Raw genomic sequence first — 6,748 nt, forward strand, 5'->3', positions numbered from 1 at the left:
ACGTCCAATACACCATACAATTTCGGTTCCGCACAAGGTTCGCAACCCACGGCTCTGGAGCCGAACGCGGCTCTTCAGCCCCTCTGCAGTGGCTGTACAGCACAGTGTTGTGCATATGTTTCGCGATCGCTGAACTTAACGAATCAGTTTTCATATTATTAACGTGAACGTAACGATGAACGTGATTGAACGTCACGTTACTTTTTTTAATCATCATCGTATCAGGCCCTCATGAAATACCAGGAGCGGGCGTTTGTGTGTTGTGTGTGCGTGTGCATGTGTGTGCGTGTTGGGTGCCCACTCGCTCAGAAGAGGGGGCAAAATGTCTCTTCTGATAGTAAAGGTTTCAAACCCCTGCTCACTATGGACAATATATTTCCTCACAAACAGGGGCTTGCTTGTTAGCGCTGTTTTTTCAGTTTAACAGGAGAAGACGGAATGTCTCTTGATCGGACCATCTTCAGAGCTCAGAGCTCACTGTGGCTCTCTCCGAGCGAGTGGGCGGGGTCGGAGCCCAGGTGCGCTGGCCACACGCACACACACACACACACACACACACCCACGCCCGCTCCTGGTATTTCATGAGGGCCTGATACGATGATGATTTAAAAAATGAACGTGACGTTCAATCACGTTCATCGTTACGTTCACGTTAATAATATGAAAACTGATTTGTTAAGTTCAGCGATCGCGAAACATATGCACAACACTGTACAGTACAGCCACTGCAGAGGGGCTGAAGAGCCGCAGGTTGCCGACCCCTGTGCGGAACCGAAATTGTATAGCGTATTGGACGTTTTAGTGTCTCCTGTATCCATCCCTTTTAGCTGTCCCTGGAAACACTTCCGTTGTGTTGTCGCCTCTATTTGCTGCTCGTTCGTCTATTTGTTGCGCGTTCATCTATTTGCTGCGCGTTTGTAATTTGCAGCGCATGTGTCTATTTGCAGCGTGTTTCTGTAATGTGTTTTGTTGTGTTGTGAAATTGATGAAGATGTTTTCTTACTTTGCTTGTGTTTTGTCAACTTGCATGTGTTTTGTCAACTTGCACCTTGCTTATTTCACATTGTTTTTCATCTCGGTGTCGGATGCTGAACATGACCATTCCCAGGAGGTTTCAGACCCAGCATCGGTCTTCTCCAAGAGATCACCTCTAATTCTTTGGGTGGTCGGCGCAGAGCCTTCTCTTACAGACACAACCAATCTCCCAGAGACGAGGCTTCAATATTGCGGCATTATGCCAGCTTCAGGCCGGCCTCCTTCTCAGCTCGGTGAGCCAGTGGTTCAAGCTGGTCATCTTTTCTACCTAATCCCAGATTGAGCAAGACCCAGCGAACCCAGCTTGCTCCCCCGCCTTGTCTGTTTGAAGCCGAAACATCCAACAAAGATACATTGCATTAAATGTGGGATTTTCGTCAGTTTTCTCCTAGATCTAGGGGAGACTTTCACATGTAAATGACAAAACTGTGATCTTAACAAATGAAAATCAGGACAGTTTCACTCAGTTGTGCAGAGCTACACCTTTTTCTAAAAGGTACTAACTTTTCAGGGTACATCTGATGATACATTGTTAACATTTCATGTCTATGTGTGGGCTATGAAGACCATCATCATTTACCCACGATCTCCTACATTGAACGGTTTACATGCACAAACAAGCGGAAAAAGCTTAATCGCAGGCTGACCAGTGCGGAGAAATGCGTGTCCCATGTGAACAGCCAGGCGGCTGCGCGCTTAAAAAAGGCACTGCGCTGCGAGGCCCTTCCACGTCCTGTGTAAACCCGGCATTACAATAAGTGCATTCAGCTATGAGGGTACAAACTCAGAACAGCAGGAATCCTAAAAGTACATTAACTTAACAACAGAAAGAATATACTGTTCTTCAGTCCCATACTCATCCTATATAAATATTATATTCAGTTACTAGTTCCTGTGGGTTGCTGCTGGAGTCATTTGGCCATTCATCAAAAGGAGGCCCAGCTGCAGCAGACAACCTTAAATGGCTTTGGGCATTAATTGGAATGCACCATGTTCATTGTTATCATGGGGAGGGATATTATTTCCTTATTTAGATTTTTGTTATATTTATGTTTAATTATTGTTCCTAAGTTAATGGTTTATGGCCTTATACTGGGGTGTTATGTTGTGGCTGTAGCTCTCTTTGTCTTGAGAAAGCCTCCCGAACTCAGTCCCCCAGGATGCTGCATGTCCTGTGGTCTGGACAACTTCACACAAAAGGTGTCAAGGGCCACGATGTTCACCTCCTATTGGTCACTCTGGCCCAGGACCAATAAGGTCACAGAGCCAATATAAGGAGAGGTCTCCCCCAAACTCGCTCTCTTTCTTCAATCCCTCTGAGGGCGGAAGGCTGCTCCAGCTCTTTCCCACAACCTTCCAGCAGGGAGGCAGCCAGCTTCTCCTCCTGCATCGGCGAGAGGAGAAACCTGATTTCTCTAGCTCAACCCTTCTCTTCGCATCCAAAGAGAGGAACGCAGAGGTGCAGCTCCCAGCTCATCTAATCAAGGAAGCCGCCTCTCAAACCAACAACCAGAGGTCAGAGGTGTAGCTTTCCAACTCATCTTCTCAAGGAAACCTGTTTACTCAATTCTGTGTGTTTTTATAAGTTTGATATATGCTGTGATGTTGTAGGTATAAGTTAAATGAAAGTTAATGCTAGTTAGGCTTGCCACAGGCTTTCTCCCTGTCTCTCATTATCTGATTTAACATCCACACAGACAAGCATATCTCCTCACCTCATTAGCTCAGACCCCAGCTACATGTCGTAAAGCACATTCTGAAGGAGGGGAGGGCTGGTAACTATAGTGGGCCCAACCACCATTTTGAAAGCATGCTGACGAAGGTGTGAACTTTGGTTAGCCATTTTGAAAGAAGAATGGGTGGGACACGTGTTATCATCCTCATTTAACTCTAAAGCCAGGGGGGTTGCTATTTTAATAAATAAAAACATTCCAGTTACAATTGGAGAAACTATAATTGATCCAGCAGGCTGCTATGTCCTAGTTAATTGCCAAATCTACTCAGAACCCTGGACACTGTTAAACTTATACGCACCCAACTATGATGATGAATCCTTTATTCAAGATATTTTTATGAGGGTATATGAGGGACAACAAAACATACTTGTAGGAGGCGACTTTAATTTTTCAGCTACAACAACATCCAAAACAAAAGCAGCCAAGACTACCTTATCATTTATGAAAGATCTAAACCTGAGTGATGTTTCGCGACAGATACCCTCAAACTAGAGACTATTCCTTTTACTCCTGCCCACACAACTCTCACACCAGGATCGACCTTTTCTTATTGTCAACACAGTTGATTCATAGAACACTAGAGTCTAACTATTTATCTAGGATGCTGTCTGACCATTCACCTTTGACCCTATCTATTTTGATGACAGAAAAACCAGCAAACCAATATAGATGGCGTCTGAACCCTACTCTCCTTCATAGACAAGACTTTTGCCAGTTTATTAGGGACCAGATAATATTGTTCTGTGAGACAAACTGCCCCTCCTCCCCCAGTAGTTTCATATTATGGGACACGCTGAAAGCTTATCTAAGAGGGCAAATGATATCTTATACAAAGGGTATCAAAAATAAATATATGGCAGAGATAAATGAGTTAGAAGCAGATATTCTGAAATTGGAAAAGGAGTTTCAACAATCTGGGTCTAAAGAACTTTACCAACGACTGGTTAACAAAAAATTAATATACAATACTTTACATATTTATAAGGTTGAAAAAAACATTTTAAGAACTAAACAAAAATATTATGAATTGGGAGAGAAAGCTCACAAAATCTTGTCCTGGCAGTTGAGAACAGAGGAAAGCTCAAGGACAATTAATGCAATTCCAACTGAAACTGGTGCAATCTCACACAACCCCACAGAAATTAACAGCACATTCAAACAATTTTATACAAATCTATATACACCAGAATCGCCAGAGGATCTATCTATGATTGATGAATTTCTGTCCACTATTGATTTGCCGAAACTCAGCCATGAAGACAAAAAGAATCTTGATTTGCCCTTCACTCAGAAAGAAATCGAAAAGGCCTTATGCTCACTACAATCCAATTAATCCCCGGGAGAGGATGGCTTCCCCCCTGAATTCTACAGAGAATTTAAGGACTTACTAACCCCCCTTATAATGGATGTGATGTGATGGCCGTATTTATTTGAAGTTTTGGACAAGTTTGGATTCGGCCATTTTTTTATCAATTGGGTGAAAACACTCTACCATAAACCCAGAGCCAAAATGACCACAAATGGACAGACTTCGGCAGCATTTCCCTTGAGTAGATCGAGTCAACAGGGATGTCCTCTGTCTCCTGTACTCTTTGTCCTGGCTATTGAACCACTTGCTGAAGCAATTAGACGGGATCTAGATATAAAGGGGTTCAGAGTGGACCAAATAAATCATAAAATTAATCTCCTGGCAGATGATGTAATTCTGTATCTAACAGACCCGGTTAACTCTCTCACAAAATTACAGACGCTGCTAAACACCTATGGTGCTATTTCAGGATACAAGGTCAATTTGGAAAAAAGTGAAATTATTCCACTCACGAACTTTGATCACACTGAACACCAACAAACAACCCCATTTAAGTGGCTCCAGAATATTAAATATCTAGGAATAATTATAGACAATGATCTTAAAAACTTATACAAACTTAATTACCTCCCATTGCTGAGTAAAATCGAGGAAGACTTCGACAGATTGAGGAACCTACCCATTACTCTAATTGGTCGAATAAACTGTGTGAAAATGAATACTCTTGGGCTGAATTTGAGACTGTCACCAAAAACACCTCTAAGACAAAATGAACTTGTACCCATGACTCTAAAAAATAAGATTCTGGAGACTTGGCATGACAAGGGAATCCAGCATCTGGAAGATTGCTTTGATAAAGGACGTCTCATGTCTAAACTCAAGTTAATGGCTAAAACTAAAAAAGGTAAATACAATAAAATCGTAATTCACGTCGGCAGCAACGACTCCCGGCTTCGTATGTCGGAGGTCACTAAATTGAATGTTGAGTCGGTGTGTGCATTTGCTAAAACGATGTCGGACACAGTAGTTTTCTCTGGCCCGCTCCCTAATACAACAGGTAATGACATGTTTAGCCGCATGTTGTCTTTAAACCGCTGGCTGTCGAGGTGGTGTCCTGTAAACGGCGTGGGCTTTATAGATAATTGGCTAACTTTTTTGAGAAAACCTGGTCTTGTTAGGAGAGACGGCGTTCATCCCACTTGGGATGGAGCAGCTCTCTTATCTAGGAATATTACTTTGTCTCTAACATGACAACCCAACGTTGGGACCAGGAAGCAGAGCTGCAGTGCTAAACACTTCTCTGCGCTCCCTCTGGATCCATCACACAACCCCATAGAGATTGTGTCTGTTCACCGTCCGATTAAATTATTGAAATTAAACAATAACAGAGCGAGAACTCCACACAAAAATTTAATACAAATTAAAACAACCTCTGAAACAATACAGGAAACCCAGACTTTTAAATGTGGTCTTTTAAACATTAGATCACTGGAAAAAAAGGCTCTTTTAGTTAATGAAATAGTCTCCAATTACAACATAGATTTATTGTCCCTCACTGAGACGTGGCTGCATCCTGATGAATATGTCAGTCTAAATGAATCTACTCCCCCCAGTCATATCAATTCACAGGTTCCTAGAGAAATTAGGCAAGGAGGTGGAGTTGCTGCTATTTTTAACTCCAGTCTATCAATTAATCCTAAACCTAAACTCAGCTACAAATCATTTGAATGTCTGGTTCTTAGTCTTCCACGCCAATCCAGGAACCACCAACAGCCAATCATATTTGCCGTAGTTTACCGTGCTCCCAGGGCTTATACTGAATTTTTAAAGGAATTCCCTGAGTTTTTATCAAACTTAGTCCTAAAGACCGATAAAATTATTATTGTTGGGGACTTTAATATTCATGTTGATGATAATAAAGATTGCCTTAGCGTAGCATTTATTTCAATACTAGACTCTATTGGTTTCAGTCAGTGTGTGCATAAACCTACTCATTGTGGTAACCACACACTTGACCTTGTATTATCGTACGGTGTCGGAATTGAAAATTTAACAGTACTTCCGCGCAATCCAGTTCTATCAGACCATTATTTAATAAACTTCGATTTTTCAATAACTGAGTATATGCCACTAATAGAAAACTAATTTTCTAGATGTCTACCTGATAGTGCTCTAGCTAAATTTAAGGAAATAATTCCAATTACATTTAAACCCGTATTATCCTTAGATTTAAAGAACAAATTCATTAAAAACTCAAGCTCCATTGAGATCGATCATCTCGTCGATAGCTCTGCAGACTCATTACGATTAACATTAGACTCAATAGCGCCTCTAAAAAAGAAAAATGTCAAACATGGTAAATTAGCTCCATGGTATAATTCCCAGACAAATGAGTTAAAACAATTATCAAGAAAAACTAAAAAGGAAGTGGCGCTCCAGAAACCAAAATCTCAAAGACTGGAAGAATAGTGTTAAAGAATATAAAAAGGCTCTCCACAAAGCAAGAGCTGCCTACTATTCAAAACTTATAGAAGAAAACAAAAACAACCCCAGGTTTCTCTTCAGCACTGTAGCCAGGCTGACAGAGAGTCACTCCTCCACCGAACCCAGTATTCCTCGATCCCTAAATAGCAATATCTTTATGACCTTTTTTAATGATAAAATTCTA

This window comes from Platichthys flesus, chromosome 17 (genome assembly GCF_949316205.1).
Source record: "Platichthys flesus chromosome 17, fPlaFle2.1, whole genome shotgun sequence".
In the NCBI taxonomy this organism is placed as follows: domain Eukaryota; kingdom Metazoa; phylum Chordata; class Actinopteri; order Pleuronectiformes; family Pleuronectidae; genus Platichthys; species Platichthys flesus.